We start from the raw sequence: 22,259 nt of genomic DNA on the forward strand, positions 1-22,259 counted from the left end.
CTCTATCCTGGAAACTCCCTCCTCCATCATATCCAACAGATGATCATTCTCCCAATCTTCAGAATCTTATTAAAACTGCATCATTTCCAAGAGACCTCCACTAGGTCCTCATTTCCTCATCTTCCACTCCCTTCAGCATCATTCTCGCACTTGGATTTGTACCCTTTATTCACCCCTCCTTCAACCCCACAGCACTTATGTACATATCTGTAATTTATTTATTTATATCAATGTCTGTCTCCTCCTCTAGACTGGAAACTCATTTTGGGCAGGGAATGCATCTACCAGCTCTATTAAATTGTACACTCACAAGCACTTAGTACAGTGCTCTGCACACAGTAGGTGCTCAATAAACATGAATGATTGATTGTTTCACTGACATAGCAAACAGATGCCTCTCTAGTTTCATAGAGAAGCAGTGTTGCCTAATGGAAAGAGCCCAGGCCTAAGAGTTAGAGGACCTAGGTTCTAATCCTGCCTCTACCATATACCTGCTATGTTACCTTGGGCAAATCACTTAACTTCTCTATGTGATGGTTTCCTTCTCCCTAAAATGGGGATTTAATACCCGTTTTCCCTTCACCTTAGACTGTGAGTCTAATGTAGGACAGGTACTCTGTCTAAACTATCTTGTATCGATCTCAGTACTTGACACATAATAAGCACTTAACAAATACCATAATTATTATCAGGTCATAGTTGGCTTCTTCAATTTACACAGTTTATGTTGTGATGGTGCCTCGTGCTCTTTCTTGTGACCTAATGGCTAGAGTACAGGCCTAGGCGTCAGTCAGAAGGGCCTGGGTTCTAATCCTGCCTCCACCATGTGTCTGCTGTGCCACCTTGGGCAAGTCATCTCACTTCTCTGTATCTCAGTTACCTCATCTGTAAAATAAGAATTAAAACTGTGAGTCCCATGTGGCACAGGGACTGTGTCCATCCTGATTAGCTTGTGTCTACCCCAGAGCTTAGTACAATAAGCTCATCCTCTAGACTGTAAACTTGTCCTCTAGAATATAAGCTTGTTGTGGGCGGCGAACGTGTCTGTTTATTGTGATATTGTACTTTCCCAAGTGCTTAGTACAGTGCTCTGCACACAATAAATGCTCAATAAATATGACTGAATGAATGAAGTGCCTGGCACATGGCAAGCACTTAATGAATACTATAAAAAAGCTATTACAGTGCCTTTACAATGCTGTAGTTTCTGTTTTCCTTCATTTCAATGAAATATGTGTGTGTTCAAAGAAGACTGGCCTAGATTTCTGTTAGACAAGAAAATATATCACTGCCTAGGAGTCAGAAGGACCTGGGCTCTAATAATAATAATAATAATAATAATGGCATTTATTAAGCACTTACTATGTGCAAAGCACTGTTCTAAGCACTGGGGAGGTTACAAGGTGATCAGTTTGTCCCAGAGGGGCACTCACAGTCTTAATCCCCATTTTACAGATGAGGGAACTGAGGCACAGAGAAGTTAAGTGACTTGCCCAAAGTCACACAGCTGACAATTGGCGGAGCCGGGATTTGAACCCATGACCTCTGACTCCAAAGCCCAGGCTCTTTCCACTGAGCCATGCTGCTTCTCTTAATACCAGCTCTGCCACTTGTCTGCTGTGCAACCTTATGAAAGTCATTTAACTTTCCTGTGCCTCGGTTATCTCATCTGCAAAATGGGGATTAAGACTGTGAGCCTCATGTGGGACATAGACTGTGTCCTACCTGATTAATTTGTGTTACCCCAGCACTTAGTACAGTGCCAAGCACATAGTAAGCACTTAAGAAATACCTTAAAAAAAAGCAATAGTTTTCATCAAGTTCCACCTGTGGGCGAAGATTGTATTAAGTGCTCAGTGGAAAGAGCCCGGGCTTTGGAGTCAGAGGTCATGGGTTCAAATCCCGGCTCCGCCAATTGTCAGCTGTGTGACTTTGGGCAAGTCACTTAACTTCTCTGTGCCTCAGTTACCTCATCTGTAAAATGGGGATTAAGATTGTGAGCCCCCCATGGGACAACCTGATCACCTTGTAACCTCCCCAGCGCTTAGAACAGTGCTTTGCACATAGGAAGCACTTAATAAATGTCGTTATTATTATTATTATCATTATTACTAAGTGCTGGGAAAATTCTGACATGAATATAATAGTCTCTGGACCCCAAGGGACTCCCAAACTCAAAACTAAGGTACTGGTAACCATGGTAACCAACACACAAGGGAAGATGAAGAGATGAAACACAAAAGCCACCTGTAGAGAAGGCTAGCAATGGATATTCACAATACAAACTAAAAAAGCAGTCAGTAGTGTGGCTCGTGGACCAGAGTTTCAGGCTGTTTGTTCATCAGAGTCCAACAGTCACAGCCACAACAGCTGCCCCAACCTTCCCAACAATCCATAGATTGTGGAGGCCACTAGCTTCATTCGTTCATTCATTCAATCGTATTTATCGAATGCTTACTGTGTGCAGAGCACTGTACTAAGCACTTGGTGAGTACAATTTGGCAACAAATAGAGACAATCCCTACCCATCAACACTAAACCTCCAGCCAGCTCCACTGCCACTGCATTTTCCACCCTTTCAAAAGGGCAGACTGGGAATGGGTCCCAGGATTGGATGCAGGGGAGGGGAGGTGGGGAAGAAAAGCAGACTTTTCAGTTGTTTAAGAAACGTTTCTATCATTGTTACAATAGCACACATCTTGAACAGTCGAATTTTTGCAGATGAGATTTTGAAAAGCAGCCTTAGTGTTGTAGCTCGACGGTTCAGTGGGTTGAGGTGCCAAGGGTAGATTGAGAAATTGAATAGCATCCATGATTTTAAGATCTTCCTACGTTGAGTGTACTTTTAACAAGGTTAAGGAGGTGGTTTGTAACGTCAAAAGCACAGAAGAGTCTTTCATCATTTAAGTTACTCATTCACTCATTCATTCACTCATTCAATTGTATTTATTGAGCACTCACTGTGTGCAGAGCACTATACTAAGCACTTGGGAAGTACAAGTTGGCAACATATAGAGACGGTCCCTACCCAACATTGAGAGTTAAAATTAAGCCCAGCTTGGAATAAGAAACTGAGAAGCAGCATGGCCTAGTGGAAAGAGTACTGGCCTGGGTTCCAATCCCTGCTCCACCACCTACCTGTCTACAGTGTGATTTTGGGCAAGTCACTTAACCTCTCTGTTCCTCAGTTTCCTCCTCTGTAAAATGGACTTTCAATACCTTTTCTCCCTACCCTGCTCTTAGACTGTGAGCCCCCTGTGGGCCAGGAACTTTGTCCAACATAATTATCTTTTATCTACCCCAGGGTGTAGTATGCTGCTTGGCACATAGTAAGTGCTGAATGAATATCACAGTTATTGTTGTTGAGTACATGGATATCAGAAATGGCTTGTTTAACAGAAACACCAAACTGATCAGAAGAACTGAAGTAATTTTTGACGCCCCTTTAATTTTTAGGTAGTTGCTTCATTTACTTAGCTACTCTGCCACTCTACCAATTTAAATAATTCCTAGTTATATAACAATGCATTTTGGAAATGCTGGAAATAGTCAATCACTTACTGTGTTGCAATAAGAGCAAACAAGTTTTGTCCAGAAAGGAGATGAGACATTTATTGACTTTACCATAGACACAAATGGACTATTCCCTTCAACTCTGATTGGCTACAAAAGAGCCTGTGTGATTAAACAAACTATTCCTTTCCCCACCACCTTCTTCTAACGCATCTGGTTGTCTGGGATTGAAAAATATTCTTATCCTGTTCATTTTTTGACCTTACATTGTGAGCAGAGAATACCATTGTAAGCATAATTTAGCTTTTATAAAAGTCTTCCAATTGTTTTAGAAAATATTCACTATAAGAAGGAAAAAAGTGTTCTCTCAGTATAATTCTAACCCAAATTATCTCCTGGAAAGTAGCATTTAAATGGACAAAAATATAAAAGTGATGGGATTTTCAAAGTACTATGTGGGAAGCACTGTTCTAAGCACTGGACATGAGGTCTGTAAATCCTATTTTTAACAGGAGAGTAATTTAGCTTTTCAAAATCTCATCTGTCATAATTCAACTGTTAAAGATGTGTGCTACTGTAACAATGATTGAAACTTTTCTTAAACAACTGAAATACAATTCTTCATTCTTAATACATCACTAATAACAATGTATATGGAGAAGCTGTATGGTCTAGTGGATAGAGCACAGACCTGGGAATCAGAAGGACCTGGGAACTGATCCCGGCTTTGCCACTTGCCTGCTGTGTGACCTTGGACAAATCACTTAATTTCTCTGTGGCTCAGTTACCTCGTCTGTAAAATGGGGATTAGGACTGTGAGCCCTATGTGGGACGCCCTATGCAGGACACTGCCTGGAACATAGTAAATGCTTAAAAATGCCTTAAAAAATATGATATTTTTTTATTAAGCCCACTGGGATCAATTCCTTATAGGAAGAAGCACCTGTCTGGATTGATTATCCCTTTCGATTGCCTCTTGAGGTACACTTCCTTCCCCTAACCCAAACTTTGCACGGTACCTCGATCTCACCTCTCATCTCACCGCTGACCCTTTGTTCACATTCTCCATGTGGCCTGGAACTCTCTCTTCATATCCGACAGAATAGCACTTTCAGAGTCTTCAAAGCCCTAGTAAAATCATATCTCCTCCAAGAGGCCTTCCTTGACTAACCCTTTATTTCCCCAAGCTATTCACCCTCCCTTCTGCATGCAAATCCACTTTGGTCTTTACCCCTGAAGCACTTTGCTACTCAACCTTCCCCTAAGGCCTTCAACACTTAGGTCCATATCCTTATACTCTGCCGCTTCCCTTATCTGTAATTTATTTTCATGTCCATCTCCCCCACTGGACTGTAGCCTTCTTGAGGGCACATCTACCAATTCTATCGTACTGTACTATTATACTATCGCGAAGACTCAGAACGGAGCTCTGCATATGGTAAGCACTCGATTAATACCAGTTGTACCTGAATCTAGTCTATCTCCCCTCTGGCCTCTCTCCCGCATCCTGCCTCTGGCCTGGAACTCCTCCCTCTTCATACCCAAAAGACGATCACTCTCCCCACCTTCATAGCCTTATTAAAAGCACATCTTCTCCAAGAGCAGCATGACTCAGTGGAAGGAGCCCGGGCTTGGGAGTCAGAGGTCATGGGTTCTATTCATTCATTTATTCAATCGTATTTATTGAGGACTTACTGTGTGCAGAGCACTGTACTAAGTGCTTGGGAAGTACAAGTTGGCAACAGACAGAGACGGTCCCTACCCAACAGTGGGCTCACAGTCTAGAAGGGGGAGACAGAGAACAAAACAAAACATATTAACAAAATAAAATAAATAGAATAAATATGTACAAGTAAAATAAATAGAGTAATAAATACGTACAAACAAATATACATATATACAGGTGCTGTGGGGAGGGGAAGGAGGTAAGGCAGGGGGGATGGGGAAGGTGAGGAGGGGGAGAGGGAGGAGGGGGCTCAGTGTGGGAAAGCCTCCTGGAGGAGGTGAGCTCTCAATTGGGCTTTGAAGGGAGGAAGAGAGCTAGCTTGGAGGGTGTGCAGAGGAAGGGCATTCCAGGCCAGGGGCATGACGTGGGCCAGGGGTCAATGGCGGGACAGGCGAGAATGAGGCACGGTGAGGAGATTAGTGGCAGAGGAGCGGAGGATGTGGGCTGTAGGAGAGAAGGGAGGTGAGGTAGGAGGGGGCGAGATAATGGAGAGCCTTGAAGCCGAGGGTGAGGAGTTTTTGCCTGATGCGTAGGTTGATTGGTAGCTACTGGAGATTTTTGAGGGTTCTAATTACTTGTCAGCTGTGTGACCTTGGGCAAGTCACTTAACTTCTCTATGCCTCAGTTACCTCACCTGTAAAAAGAGGATTAAGACTGTGAGCCCCATGTGCGACAACCCGATTACCTTGTATCCCCCCACGCCTCCAGCACTTAGAACAGTGCTTGGCCCATAGTAAGCACTTAACAAATGCTATTATGGGTCAGTTGACTATGCAGCGTGGCTCAGTGGAAAGAGAACGGGCTCTTTGGAGTCAGAGGTTGTGGGTTCAAATCCAAGCTCTGCCAACTGTCAGCTGTGTGACTTTGGGCAAGTCACTTAACTTCTCTGGGCCTCAGTTACCTCATCTGTAAAATGGGAATTAAAACTGTGAGCCCCCTGTGGGACAACCTGACCACCTTGTAACCTCCCCAGCGCTTAGAACAGTGCTTTGCACATAGTAAGCGCTTAATAAATAACATCATTATTATTATTATTATTATTATTATTATTATTATTAAGAGGTCTTCCCTCATTTCCACTTCTCCCACACTCTTCTGTCACCTTTGCACTTGGATTTGTGCCCTTTATTCATTCCTCCCTCAGCTCCACAGTACTTATGTAATACATACAATTTATTTATTTATATTTACATCTATAACCCTCATTAGACTGTAGACTTGTCATGGACAGGGACCCTGTCTACCAGCTCTGTTAAATTGTACTTTCTCAAGGTCTTATCTCACTGCTCTGCACACAGTAAGTGCTCAATAAATACGACTGGTTGATGGATTGAACGTAATCAATCAATCGTATTGAGCGCTTACTGTGTGCAGAGTACTGTACTAAGCGCTTGGGAAGTACAAGTTGGCAACATATAGGGACAGTCCCTACCCAACAGTGGGCTCACAGTCTAAAAGAGTGGGCTCACAGTCTAAAAGAGTGGGCTCACAGTCTAAAAGTGCATAAGTACTTTAAATAGGTGTGTTCTTGCTTATTCCCAGAAGTGTTTATTAGTGAAAGCCCAATGGCTCACTTTCTTCACCTTAAAAACAGGAAGCTTTTTCAAAAGCATTAATAATCACTGTACTGATCACTGGGGTAGATGCAATACAAACAGATCAGGCACAGTTCCTTTCTCACAAGGGATTCACAGTCTGAGAGAGGGAGAACATGGATTTAATTTCTGTTTTACAGATGAGGAACCTGAGGTATAGAGAAGTAAAGTGACTGGCCCAGAGTCACACAGCAGACAAGTGGCAGAGCCGGGATTAGAATTCAGGTCTCCTGACCCCGAGGCCCGGACTCTATTCATTAGGCCGCCTGGTTTCTCTCCTGTCCATCTTGATTCTTTAGCTTTTTGAAGGTAGCGGTACTGAAAAGGAGGGCAAACCTGGGATGGGAAGCCAGTAAGGAAGGCAGGCACTGTCAAAGCAGTTGGCATCTGGGTCGAGGGGATGAGGGCCAGATGTCCAGCAGTGGTGGGATAATGGCCACTGAAAATTAGATAAAGACTGGCTCTCAGAAGTGGCACCAGTGCTTAACAAATACCATTATTATTATTACTACCCCACTGCTTAATACAGTGCCTGGTACATACTAAATGCTTAACAAATACCATTATTATTATTACCCCAGTGCTTAGTACAGTGTCTGGCACGTAGTAAGCACTTAACAAATGCCATTATTAAATATGATTGAATGAATGAATATTTATTTATTTTACTTGTACATGTTTATTTATTTTATTTTGTTAATATGTTTTGTTTTGTTGTCTGTCTCCCCCTTCTAGACTGTGAGCCCACTGTTGGGTAGGGACCGTCTCTATATGTTGCCAACTTGGACTTCCCAAGCGCTTAGTACAGTGCTCTGCACACAGTAAGCGCTCAATAAATACGATTGAATGAATGAATGAAAAGGGGTGTGGGAGAAATACATGGCTCTAGAGCAAGGAGGAAGTTTAGTAGTCTCCCTGGGCAAAAACTCTGAGGTCAGAGGTTCAGCGGGGCCTCCTGGAGAGAGCCTGAGAGTCAGAAGGATCTGGGTTCTAATCCCGGCTCTGCCAATTGCTTACTGTGTGACCTTGGGCAAGTGACTTTACTTCTCTGGCCTCAGTGAAGCAACATGGCTTAGCGGAAAAAGCACGGGGTTGGGAGTCAGAGGTCATAGGTTCTAATTCTGACTCGTCCACTTGTCTGCTGTGTGACCTTGGGCAAGTCACTTAACTTCTCTGTGCCTCAGTTGCCTCATCTGTGAAATGGGAATTAAGACTGTGAGTCCCATGTGGGACAACCTGATTACCTTGTATCTACCCCAGTGCTTAGAACAGTGCTTGGCACATAGTAAGCACCTAACAAATACCATAATTATTATTATTATTATTATTATTACCTCATCTATAAAAGGAGAATTAAGATCGTGAGTCCCATTTGGGAGATGGACTGGGACCAACCTGATTAGCTTGTATCTACACCAGTGATTAGTGCAGTGACTAGCACGTAGTAAGCGCTTAACAAATACAACAACACTGTGACCTTGGGTAAGTCACTTCACTTCTCGCTCAGTGAAAAGAGCACGGGTTTGGGAGTCAGAGGTCATGGGTTCAAATCCTGGCTCTGCCACTTCTCAGCTGTGTGACTCCGGGCAAGTCACTGAACTTCTCTGGGCCTCAGTGACCTCATCTGTAAAATGGGGTTTAAGATTGTGAGTCCCACATGGGACAACCTGATCACCTTGTATCCTCCCCAGCGCTTAGAACAGTGCTTTGCACATAGTAAGCGCTTAACAAATACCTAAATTATTATTATTATTATTATTATTATTATTATTATTATTATTATTCTCTGGGCCTCAGTTTCCTCAACTGTAAAAGGAGGACAGCTGTTCTCCCTTTTTCTTAGACTGTGAGCCCCTTGCAGGACAGGGATTGTGTCTGACCTAATTAACTTGTAATGGTATTTATTAAGCGCTTACTATGTGCAGAGCACTGTTCTAAGCGCTGGGAAGGTTACAAGGTGATCAGGTTGTCCCACGTGGGGCTCACAGTCTTAATCCCCAGTTGACAGATGAGGTCACTGAGGCACAGAGAAGTTAAGTGACTTGCCCCAAGTCACACAGCTGACAATTGGCAGAGCCGGGATTCCAACCCATGACCTCTGACTCCAAAGCCCAGGCTCTTTCCACTGAGCCACGCAGCTTCTCTTGTACCTAGCCCATTCTTTCCCCTCTCAGGGTCACACCTGGAGAGTTTCCAGTCCTCTACCAGTCTCGGCTATGGGAGGGAGAGTCGAGCAGAGGGCTACCCATTCCATTCTTAGCTTGGCCAGTGGCTAGCAAGTAGAAGGCAATCTGCTACAAATCAAAACTCACCCATGCTGGGCAGCAGCGGAATGAGAGAGAATCGAGGGTGGAGACTCGAGTTTACTGCACGGACGGCGGCAATGCTACACCACTTCTGCATTTTTACCAAGAAAACTGTATGGATCCATTACCAGAACGATTGCAGATGGAAAGCTAATCTCCTCACCGTACCTCGTTCTCTCCTGTCTCGCCATCGACCCCCAGCCCACGTCATCCCCCGGGCCTGGAATGCCCTCCCTCTGCCCATCTGCCAAGCTAGCTCTCTTCCTCCCTTCAAGGCCCCGCTGAGAGCTCACCTCCTCCAGGAGGCCTTCCCAGACTGAGCCCCTTCCTTCCTCTACCCCTCGTCCCCCTCTCCATCCCCCCATCTCACCTCCTTCCCTTCCCCACAGCACCTGTATATATGTATATATGTTTGTACATATTTATTACTCTATTTATTTATTTATTTATTTTACTTGTACATATCTATTCTATTTATTTTATTTTGTTAGTATGTTTGGTTTTGTTCTCTGTCTCCCCCTTTTAGACTGTGAGCCCACTGTTGGGTAGGGACTGTCTCTATATGTTGCCAATTTGTACTTCCCAAGCGCTTAGTACAGTGCTCTGCACATAGTAAGCGCTCAATAAATACGATTGATGATGATGAAAGCGAGGTGTTTTGGAAGAGGTGTGTCTGTGGTGTTGCTATGGGTCAGAACGACTCGGCAACATAAGGCACGAGGCATAATTCTATTTATTCCGACGGTTTCGACACCTGTCTACATGTTTTGTTGTCTGTCTCCCCCTTCTAGACTGTGAGCCCATTGTTGGGTAGGGATCGTCTCTATATGTTGCTCTGCACGCAGTAAGTGCTCAATAACTATGATTGAATGAATGAATAAGGCAAGACCCCACTGCTTAGAACAGTGTTTGACATAGTAAGTGCTTAACAAATTCCATAAAAAAATGGAATGTTCAGTGTGCAGGGTGTGTAATGTGATGACAAGCAGAACACTGCATGTGCAGACAGCATAAAGGGATGACGAGTAGAAGGCTCGCCCTACCTCCTCTCGCCCTACCTCCTTCCCCTCCCCACAGCACCTGTATATATGTTTGTACAGATGTATTACTCTATTTATTTTACTTGTACATATTTACTATTCTACTCATTTTGTTAATGATGTGCATTTAGCCTCAGTTCTATTTGTTCTGACGACTTGACACCTGTCCACATGTTTTGTTTTGTTGTCCTTCTCCCCCTTCTAGACTGTGAGCCCACTGCTGGGTAGGGACTGTCTCTATATGTTACCAACTTGTACTTCCCAAGCGCTTAGTACAGTGCTCTGCACACAGTAAGCGCTCAATAAATACGATTGATGATGATGATGATGATTGAATGAATGAATGAATGAAAGCTGTGTGTGTATACGGTATAGTGTGATGCAAGCAGAACATTGCTTTGTCACTTGCCTGCTATGTGATCTTGGGCAAATCACTTCACTTCTCTGTGCCTCAGTTACCTCATCTGTAAAATGGGGATTAAGGCTGTGAGCCCCATGTGGGACATGGACTGTGTCCAACCTGATTAGCTTGTACTTACCCCAGAGTTTAATACAGGGAGCATAGTAAGTGCTTAATCAATCAATCAATCAATTGTATTTATTGAGTGCTTACTGTGTGCAGAGCACTGTACTAAGCACTTGGGAAGTACAAGTTGGTAACATATAGAGATGGTCCCTACCCAACAGCAGGCTCACAGTCTAGAAAGGGGAGACAGAGAACAAAACAAAACATATTAACAGAATAAAATAAATAGAATAGATATGTACAAGTAAAATAAATAAATAGAGTAATAAATACGTACAAACATATATATGTATATACAGGTGCTGTGGGGAAGGGAAGGAGGTAAGGCGGGGGGGATGGAGAGGGGAAGGAGGGGGAGAGGAAAGAGGGGGCTCAGTCTGGGAAGGCCTCCTGGAGGAGGTGAGCTCTCAGTAGGGCTTAACAAATACTGTAAAAAAATATGTGCATGTGGTATGAGATAACAAGCGGTACACTGCAGGTGTAGCCAATATAATGCGGGGAAAAGTGGGAACACTGGGCATGCATGAAGTATAATGTAATGATAGTAATAATAATTATGATATTTGTTAAGCTCTTACTATGTGCCACGCACTGTACTAAGCGCTGGGATGGATGCAAGCCAATTGGGTTGGACACAGTCCCTGTCCCACCTGGGGGCTCACAATCTCAATCCCTAGATGAGTTAATTGAGGCCCAGAGAAGTGAAGTGACTTGCCTAAGGTCACGTAGCGGACAAGGGGTGGCTTCAGGATTAGAACCCATGACCTTCTAACTCCCAGGCCTGTGGTCCACTATGCTGCTTCTTTAACAAGAAATAACAAGTAGAGCACGCATATGCAAGTATAATGTGATGACAAGGGACATCACTGGGTGAGCAGGCAGTATAATCAATCAATCAATCAATCAATCAATCGTATTTATTGAGCGCTTACTGTGTGCAGAGCACTGTACTAAGCGCTTGGGAAGTACAAGTTGGCAACATATAGAGACAGTCCCTACCCAACAGTGGGCTCACAGTCTAGAAGGGGGAGACAGAGAACAAAACCAAACATATTAACAAAATAAAATAAATAGAATACATATGTACAAGTAAAATAAATAAATAAGTAGAGTAATATAAATAAATAAATAGAGTAATAACTGTTTACTCAGCCAAACAGAGATCAAAACCTAAATGTAAATAAGGATTGAAGTCCTCAGTTCAATCACGCCTATCAAACGAGGTATCAATTTCCATCACCCAGGACAAATGCCTAAAGCCTTCTTCAACATTCTCATTCCTTTCTGCCATATTCGGATTCCCTCTAAACTATATTTACTGCCCCCCGGCCCCCACAATTATCTCTCTAGAGGTGATCCTTTAGGGCCTTTCACTCTTTTCCATCTTTACAACCTTTCCTTGTTAATAATAATAATAATGATGGCATGTATTAAGCGCTAAGTGCAAAGCACTGTTCTAAGCGCTGGGGAGGTTACCAGGTGATCAGGTTGCCCCACAGGGGGTTTACAATCTTAATCCCCATTTTACAGATGAGGTATCTGAGGCACAGAGAAGTTGTGCCTTGCCCAAAGTCACACAGCTGACAATTGGCTGAGCTGGGATTCGAACCCATGAACTCTGACTCCAAAGCCCGTCCTCTGTTCATACTCCATTCACATCCATATACAGTATAGTGCGAAGACCTGTGTAACACGACATGTGCAGGCAGTATAAATGTGATGACAACCAGGAACACTGCGCATGTATTCATTCAATCATATTTATTGAGCGCTTACTGTATGCAGGGCACTGTACTAAGCGCTTGCATGTATGCAGTATAATGTAATGGCAATCAGGATCACTGTGAGTGCATGCAGTGTAATAATAATAATAATAGTAATTATGGTACTTGTTAAACACTTACTATATGCCAAGCACTGTTCTAAGTGCTGAGGTAGATACAAGTTAATCAGGTTGGACACATTCCCTGTCCCATATGGGGCTCCCATTCTTAATCCCCATTTTACAGATAAGGGAACTGAGGCCCATTCATTCATTCAGTCGTATTTATTGAGCGCTTACTGTGTGCAGAGCACTGTACTAAGCGCCTGGGAAATGCAAGTTGGCAACATATAGAGACTGTCCCTACCCAACAGCGGGCTCAGAGAAGTGACTAATAATAATAATTACGGTATTTGTTAAGTGCTTACTATATAACACGCACCGTACTAAGCACCGGGGTGGATACAAGTTAATCAGGTTGGACACAGTCCCTGTCCCATGGGGGGCTCACAGTCTCAATCTCCATTTTACAGATGAGGTAACTGAGGCCCAGAGAAGTGAAGTGACTTGCCCGAGGTGTCACAGCAGGGAAGTGGCAGAGCGGGATGAGAACCCATGGCCTTCTCACTCCCAAGCCTGTGCTCTAGCCACTACACCATGCTGCTGGTAACAAGCAGGAACAGGGCGCGTGCATGCAGTATGATGGGATGACAGACTACTGCATGTGAATACAGCCTAATGCGATGACACTTGGATTTGCTCCCTTTATTCACTCCTCCCTTATCCATAATTTATTTATATTTATGTCTGTTTCCCCTTGTAGACTGTAAGCTCATTGTGGGCAGGGAACATGCCTACCAACTCTGTTGTACTCTGCTCTCCAAAGTGCTTAGTAGAGTGCTCTGCACCCAGTAAATGCTTACTAAATACGATTGATTGATTGATTGACAAGTGGGAACCCTGTCCGTGTGTACAATGTAATGTAAACATTACACATGTCTACATGTTTTGTCACCTGTCTACATGTTTTGTTTTGTTGTCTGTCTCCCCCTTCTAGACTGTGAGCCCATTGTTGGGTAGGGACTGTCTCTATATGTTGCTGACTTGTACTTCCCGAGCGCTTAATACAGTGCTCTGCACACAGTAAGTGCTCAATAAATATGACTGAATGACTGTAAAGACAAGTGGAACACTGCATATGAAAGTAGTGTTACTCTATGATATTCATTCATTCAATCGTATTTATTGAGTGCTTACTGTGTGCAGAGCACTGTACTAAGCGCTTGGGAAGTACAAGTTGGCAACATATAGAGATGGTCCCTACCCAACAGTGGGCTCACAGTCTAGAAATGATATCATATAGACCATTGCATTACAAGCAACCTAATGGGATAGCATCGTGTGGAGTGGGAGGGAAGAAAACCTTTCCCTAGTTCAAGCTAAAATAATTTCTGAAGCTGGAACTATTAATCAATTAGTAGTATTTATTTATCTCTTAGTCTGCGCAGAGTTCAGAGGCCCTTGGGAGACTGCAAGTAGAATTAGTAAACTCCTGCCCTCAAAGAGTTTACAATCTAGGGGGGGAAAAGAACACTAAAATACATTTCAGAGAGGGGAAAGCAACCGAATTTAAAGATGTGTGCTTATGTGCTTAACCCATGAGGACTCAATTAAATAGGTAACATTCTTTGCAGGTGGCTATAGAATGGCTGTGGATAATCTTATCCACATTAAACCTGTAAAGAAAAAAGAAAGAAAAAACTCCTCCAACTTTCTTTGGGACACTGTATACAAGAAAATCGATATATGTTGTTTCAGAATGAATATGAGCTGAGAGTGCAACTGCTAACAGCTTTTCAGACATTCCAATTTAGAGGTTTCTTTTTTATATAATTACACTCAAGTGAACACACAGGATAATAGTAATAATAATAATGGCGTTTATTAAGCACTTACTATGTGCAAAGCACTGTTCTAAGTGCTGGGGAGGTTACAAGGTGATCAGGTTTCCCCACGGGGGGCTCGCAGTCTTCATCCCCATTTTACAGATGAGATAACTGAGGCACAGAGAAGTGAAGTGACTCGCCTAAAGTCACACAGCTGACAATTGGCAGAGCCGGAATTTGAACCCATGATCTCTGACTCCAAAGCCCGTGCTCTTTCCACTGAGCCACACTGCTTCACTTTCCTCTCGATATCCCTTCTCCATATCCCTTGTCTCTCCAACTTTTATTGATCAAATCTCACCTATAGCTACTACATCATTTTGGCAAAAGCCAAATGTGCTAGAATTATTCAGGTGACCACCTCAATTTTCCCCCAGGCTTCAGTTTGGAAACCTAGTCCAACTCTGTCAAGCCATAAACAGTGAGCCCCTTGTGGGACAGAGACTGTGTCCAACCTGATTATTTGGTATCTACCCCAACACTTAGGACAGTGCTTAACACATAGTAAACACTTAACAAATATCATCATTGCCATCATCATCATCAAATCGGCAATTTTGGTAGCGGGCTGATTAGGACATTCTGGGATTTTCACATGACTTCCCCTGTGGAAATTAAAGGGATGGAGTCCAATTAATCAAGGCAATATTCTTATAAATAAAAGATGAAGTTGAGGTCATTATTTCCATAGAATTATATGGGGAAGTGTACTATGGGAAGCAGCGTGGTCTAATGGATAGAGCATTGGCCTAGGAGTCAGTGGACCTGGGTTGTAATCCTGGCTCTGCCACTTGTCTTCTGTGTGACCTTGGGCAAGTCACTTCACCTCTCAGTGCCTCCTTTACCTCATCTATAAAATGGGGATTAAGACTGTGAGCCCAGTGTGGGACAGGGATTGTGTCCAACTCAATTACTTTGATTAAGACCGTGAGCCCAATGTGGACAGGGATTGTGTCCAACTCAATTACTTTGTATCTACCCCAGTGCTTAGTACTGCTTAGTACAGTGCCCGACACATAGAAAGAGCTTAACAAATGCCACAATTTATTTTTTTTTTATTTTGTGGGAAGCTGAGAACAGGAACACTGTCATCAGAAACTTAACATGCCGAAAACAGAATTCCTCATCTTCTCACTCTAACTCTCTCCTCACCCCAACTTTCCCATCACTGTAGATAGCATCACTATACTCCTTGTCTCACGAGCCTAAAACCATGGCATTGTCCTTGAGTTATCTCTCTCATTTAACTCACATTTTCTGCCTGTCACCCAATCTTGTCAGTTCTTCCTTCATAACATCTCCAGAATCCACCCCTTCCTCTCCATCCAAACTGCTACCACACTGATCCAAGCGTTTATCATATCCCGCCTCAACTACTGCATCCGCTTCATCAATGACCTCCTTGCCTCCTGTCTCTCCCCACAAAAGCTCATACTTCACTCTGCTGCTCAGATCATTTTTCTAAAAAAAGTTCGGTCCCTATGCCCCCACTCCTCAAAAACCTTCAATGGTTGCCCAGTCATCTCTGCATCAAACAGAAACGCCTTAGTTTTGGCTTTGAGGTGCTTAATCAGCTCTCCCCTTCCTACCTAACATCCTACTAGAACCCAGACTTAAATTTTGCTCCTCTACTGCCAACCTGTTCACTGTTCTTCAATCTTGCCAGTCTTGGTAACATCGCCTTGATGATGTTCATTCATTCATTCTACTGTATTTATTAAGCACTTACTATGTGCAGAGCACTGTACTAAGCACTTGGGAGAGTACAATATAACAATAAACAGACACATTCCCTGCTCATAATGAGCTTACAGTCTAGAGGGGGAGACAGACATTAATATAAATAAATAAATTACAGGTATGTGCATAAGTGCTGTGGGGTTGAGGGGGTGGTGAATAAAAGGATAAATTCAGAGTGATGCAGAAGGGAGTGGGAAAAGAGAAAAGGGAGGCTTAGTCAGGGAAGACCTCTTTGGAAAAGATGTGCCCTAAATAAGGCTTTGAAGGATGGGGAGATTAATTGTCCATTGGATTTGAGGAGGAAGGGGGTTTCAGGCTAGAGGGAGGATGTGAGCGAGAGGTCGGCAGCAAGAAAGATGAGATCAAGGTACAGTGAGATGGCTAGCATTAGTGGAGTGGAGTGGGTGTGCTGGGTTTTAGTAGGAGAGTACCAAGGTGAGGTAGGAGGGGGGAAGGTGATAGAGTGCTTAAAATCAATGGGGTTTTTTTGAAGAGTGAGAGACATGTCCTGAATGTTTTTGTTGAAAAATGATCCAGTCAGCAGAGTGAAGTATGGATTGGAGTGTGGGGAGACAAGAAGCTGGGAGGTCAGCAAGTAGGTTGATACAGTAATCCAAGTTGGAGACAGTGCTCTGCACACAGTAAGTGCTCAGTAAATACGACTGAATGAAAGTGAGTGTATTAACTCACAGTGGATGGACAGGAAAGAGAGGATTTTAGCCATGTTGTGAAGGTGGAACAAACAGGATTTAGTGATTGATTGAATTTATCGGTTGAATAACAGAGAGGAGTCAAGGATAATAGCAAGATTATGGGCTTGTGAGGCAAGAATGATGGTGGTTCTATCTACAGTGACAGACAAGTCACGGGGAGGACAGGGTTTGGGAGGGAAGGTAAGGAGTTATGTTTTAGGCATATTAAGTTCCAGGTGATGGGAGGACATCCAAGTAGAGATGTCCTGAAGGCAGAAAGAAATGTGAGACTGCAGGGAGAGAAAAAGAGAGATCAGGGCTGAAGATGTAAATTTGGGTATCATCTGCATAGAGGTGGTAGTTGAAGTCATGGGAGCGAATGAGTGCCCCAAAGGAATGGGTGTAGATGGAGAATAGAAGGGGACCCAGAACTGAACCTTGACGGACCCCCAGTTAGAGGGTGGGAGGCAGAAGAGGGCCCCGTGAAGGAGACTGAGAACCAGGAGAGGATGATGTCAGTGAAGCCAAAGGTGGATAATGTCTCCAGAAGAAGGGGGTCCTCACTGACAACCTGTTCACTCTTCTTCAATCTTGCCTGTCTCAGTGACATAACCTTGATCATGTTCTTCTTCAAGCCTGGAACTCCCTGCTCCTTCATGTACAACAGCTCACTACTCTCCCCATTTTCAAAGCTTTCCTAAAATCATATCTCCTCCAAAAGGCCTTCGCTGAGTAACTCCTCATTTCCCACCTATCCTCCCTCCCTTTTGTGTCACCTACGCACCTAAAGCACTTTGATGCTCATCCCATTCCATCCCCACTGCAGTTAAGTACGTATCGATCTACTTTGCCACTTCCCCTATCTGTAATATATTTTAACTTCTGCCTTCCCCCTTAGACTTTAAGCTTCTGTGAGCCCACTGTTGGGTAGGGACTGTCTCTATATGTTGCCATCTTGTACTTCCCAAACGCTTAGTAACATGCTCTACACACAGTAAGCGCTCAATAAATATGATTGATTGAGTGATTGATTCTTAAGGGCAGAAATCATGTCTACCAAATCTATTGTAGTGTTCTCTCCCAAGTGCTTAGTTCAGTGATCTGCATAAAGTGCTCAATAATTGACTGATTGATTGATGGATTGTTCATCTCTCTCACTGTTAAATCCTTGCTCATGCCTTCTCTCCTGTCTGAAACTCCCTCCTGCTCCATATAATAATAATATTAATAATGATAATGGTACTTTGTTAAGTGCTATGTGCCAGGCACTGTACTAAGCACAGGGGTGGATAAAAGCTAATCAGGTTGGACATTCATTCAAACGTATTTATTGAGCGCTTACTGTGTGTAGAGCACTGTACTAAGTGCTTGGAATGTACAATTCAGCAATAGATAGGCAGGCAGTCCCTATCCAACAATGGGCTCATATTCCCTGTCCTACATACGGCTCACAGTCTCAGTCCCCACTTTACAGATGAGGCAACTGAGGTGCAGAGAAGTGAAGTGACTTGCCCATGGCCAACCAGCAGCCATCGGAATTAGAACCCAAGACCTCCTGACTCTCAGGCCTGTTTTCTATCCACTGTGCCATATCTAATAGACCACCAATCTCCCCATCTTCGAAGTCCAACTGATATTGTCTCTCCTTCAAGAAGCCTTCCCTGACTAACATCTCACCTCCTTACCCTACACACTTGAGTCTGTACTCCTTAGGCACTTTGATAATCATAATAATGATGATATTTATTAAGCGCTTACTACATGCAAAGCACTGTTCTAAGCGCTGGGGAGGTTACAAGGTGATCAGGTTGTCCCATGGGGGGCTCACAGTCTTAATCCCCATTTTACAGATAAGGTAAATGAGGCACAGAGAAGTTAAGTGACTTGCCCAAAGTCACACAGCTGACAGTTGGCGGAGCCAGGATTTGAACCCATGACCTCTGACTCCAAAGCCCGTGCTCTTTCCACTGAGCCACGCTGCTTCTCTGATACTCATCCCACCCCCAGAATACTTTTGCACATATCTTTATATTCTGCTGCTTCCCAACTATGTCCAATTCCTACATGGGTATTTTCTCCCAGCACTTAGTATAGTGCTCCACACACAGTAAGTGTCTAATAAATATTCATTGATTCATTCATTCAGTTGTATTTATCGAGCACTTACTGTGTGCAGAGCACTATACTAAGCGCTTGGGAGAGTACAGTATAACAATAAGCAAGCATATTCCCTGCCTACTAGGAGAAGCAGTGTGGTCTAGAGGAAAGGGCATGGACCTGGGTTCTAATTCCAGCTCTAACACATGTCTGCTGTGTGACCTTGGGCAAGTCACTTGACTTCTCTGTGACTCAATGACCTCTTCTGTAAAATGGGGATTAAATCCTACCCCCTCTTACGTAGACTGTGAGCCCCATAGCTCCAACCTGTGGGATTGAAAATTCAAATCATTCAGTAATACACGTTTTTTTCTGGATAATGATAGTTCACTGCACATGAAAAACAATGCTTAATAGTATAGCATAAGCTAGTTTAGATTTTAAAACGTTCAGGTCTGTGTTACTGTTTTCTTTGCTCATGTCCTGTCACTATGGTGAAGGCACAGAAGGTGTTTATCCTGGGGAAAAGCTAACGGGTATGGGATTGCTTAATTTAGAGAAGAGAAGGCTGGAGATTGACTTAATAACTATCTTTAAGTATGTAATGGGTTTTGTTAAGGGGAAATCATTCCTGCCATTCTCCATGTCCACCGAGGCCCAGATAAGAGGCAATGGAATTGGATCAATTTGATTGACTGAAAATAATATTAATAATTATGGCATTCATTAAACCCTCATTATATGCTAAACACTGGAGAAGATATGCAGCGTGACCTAGTGGAAAGAGCACGGGTCTGGGAGTTGGAGGATGTGGGTTCTAATCCTGGCTCTGCCACATATCTGCTGTGTGACGTTGGGCAAGCCACTTCACTTTTTCACTCAGCTGTCTTGTCTTATGCCATCAAATCGTCTCCCACCCATAGAGATGTCATGGACACATCTCTCCAACAATGCCCCACCTCCATCTGCAATAGTTCTGGTAGTGTATCCATTGAATTTTCCTGGTAAAAATATGGAAGTGGTTTACCATTGCCTCCTTCTGTGCAGTCAACTGGAGTCTCCACACTCAACTGTCTCCCATGCCTCTGCTATTCAGCCCTCTTCCTCCCTTCAAGGCCCTACTGAGAGCTCACCTCCTCCAGGAGGCCTTCCCAGACTGAGCCCCCTCCTTTCTCTTCCTTAGTCCCCCTCTCCATCCCCCATTCTACCTCCTTCCCTTCCCCACAGCACCTGTATATATGTATATATGTTTGTACATATTTATTACTCTTTTTATTTATTTATTTATTTATTTATTTATTTTACTTGTACATATTTATTCTATTTATTTTATTTTGTTAATATGTTTGGTTTTATTCTCTGTCTCCCCCTTCTAGACTGTGAGCCCACTGTTGGGTAGGGACTGTCTCTATATGTTGCCAACTTGTACTTCCCAAGCACTTAGTACAGTGCTCTGCACACAGTAAGTGCTCAATAAATATGATTGATTGATTGATTGATTGATTTTGACTTGTAGCAGATGGCCTTCCACTCGCTAGCCACTGGTCAAGCTAGGAATGGAATGGGTAGGCCTTTGCTTGACTCTCCCTCCCTTAGTAGAGACTGGTAGAGTACTGGAAACTCCAGGTGTGACCCTGAGAGGGAGTGCCACAGTTACCTCATCTGCAAAATGGGGATTAATTATGATTATTATTATGATTATAGTATTTGTTAAGCACTTACTATGTGTCAAGGACGGTACTAAACTCTGGGGTGGATACAAGCAAATTGGGTTGGACACAGTCTCTGTCCCACATGGGGCACCAAGTCTCAAGCTCCATTTTACAGATGAGGTAACTGAGGCACAGAGAAGTGAATGAGGCACAAAGAAGTGAAGTGATTTGCCCAAGACCACACAGTAGACAAGTGGCAGAGCCAGGATTAGAACCCAAGACCATGCTCTAGCAACTCCACTATGTTGCTTCTCTAAGACTGTGAGCCCGATGTGAGACAAGGACTGTGTCCAACCTAATTACCTTGTATCCACCCCAGTGCTTAGGACAATGCTTGGTGCACAGTAAGCGCTTAACAAATACTGTAGTTAATATTATTAGGTTAAGAAATTGGTCTCAGACCCTGTCTCGATCTATTTTATCCCTCTTCTACAGATGAGGAAACTGAGGCCCAGAGAGGTTAAAATGCCTTACGCAAGTTCTCACAGAAAATTGGGGGTGGAACTGGAATTTGAACCCTGGTCTCTTGACTCCCCTTCACATGTTCTTCCCAGTAGGCCATGTTGCCTCCACATGGAGGTGATAAAACATAAGAATAAGGTACGAAATGCCAAAAATCTTTCATCCTTGAAGATCTTTACCCAAAGGACAGACATGTTTAGTTGGATGCTTGAGTGATTCACCAGCCTGGAAGCAATGGGGCAGACTAGATTTATTCATTCAATCGTATCTATTGAGCGCTTACTGTGTTCAGGGCACTGTACTAAGCGCACAGAAAGTAAAATTCAGCAACAAAGTGAGTCAATCCCTGCCCACAACAGGCTCACAGTCTAGATGATCTCTTGGGAGCCCTTCCTGGTCTTTAATACATTTAAGAGCTAATGTGAAATTTAAACCTAGACTAGATGAAAATAGATACTAAAGAAAACAATAGACTATGTCACAGCACTGTATGCCTCAGCAAATTAAACTCCTATCATTTAGACCAAATTGTGATTTTTTTATGGCTATTTCAAAAACACATATTTTAATATTAAATTTGACCAATGAAATCGTCAAAATATAAATTCCAAGATTTAAAATGAGCCAAGTCGTTTTGACGTCTCATTATTGTGCAGTAGCCATTAAATCATGGGTTAGCAATGTTGTAAAACTGAAAAATACAATTGAGAGGTTTTGACCATGACCTATGAAATCTGAGACAACCTCCTAACAAGAAACGCTTTGCAATAGGAATGTGTTTAATATTAACCCAACATGTGAAGTTGCACAGTGCATGGTTCATATTTGCTCCTGAATCCTTTCTCACAGTCATTATTTGAAACTGTTATTGCACTGGATGAAGTTCTGTTGTTTTTCTGTGTCTGATTTTCTCATTTCTGGAGAGGCAGCGTGGCCTAGTGGAAACATACAGGTCTGGGAGTTGAAGGACATGGGTTCTAATCCCAACTCTGCCACTTGTCTGCTGTGTGCCCTTGGGCAAGCCACTTAACTTCTCTGAGTCTCAGTTCCCTCATCTGTAAAATGATTAAGACTGGGAGCCCCACATGGGACAGGGACTTGTTTGACCTGATTACCTTGTATCTACCTCAGTGTTTAGTAGA

At 43.2% G+C, this 22,259-nt stretch overlaps 1 protein-coding gene and 1 non-coding gene across 2 annotated transcripts in view; one reads left to right on the forward strand and one right to left on the reverse strand.

Annotated features, from left to right (window-relative positions):
* SLC38A4 (solute carrier family 38 member 4) overlaps positions 1-22,259 on the reverse strand; it is a 209,610-nt gene that overhangs the window by 83,833 nt on the left and 103,518 nt on the right. The gene's annotated exons all lie outside the window — the stretch shown is intronic.
* Positions 8,999-9,136, forward strand: LOC119925109. Its single transcript, XR_005449778.1, has one exon. It is a non-coding gene; the product is annotated as a small nucleolar RNA SNORA7 (small nucleolar RNA).

The sequence above is a fragment of the Tachyglossus aculeatus genome, chromosome 2 (assembly GCF_015852505.1).
Source record: "Tachyglossus aculeatus isolate mTacAcu1 chromosome 2, mTacAcu1.pri, whole genome shotgun sequence".
NCBI lineage: Eukaryota > Metazoa > Chordata > Mammalia > Monotremata > Tachyglossidae > Tachyglossus > Tachyglossus aculeatus.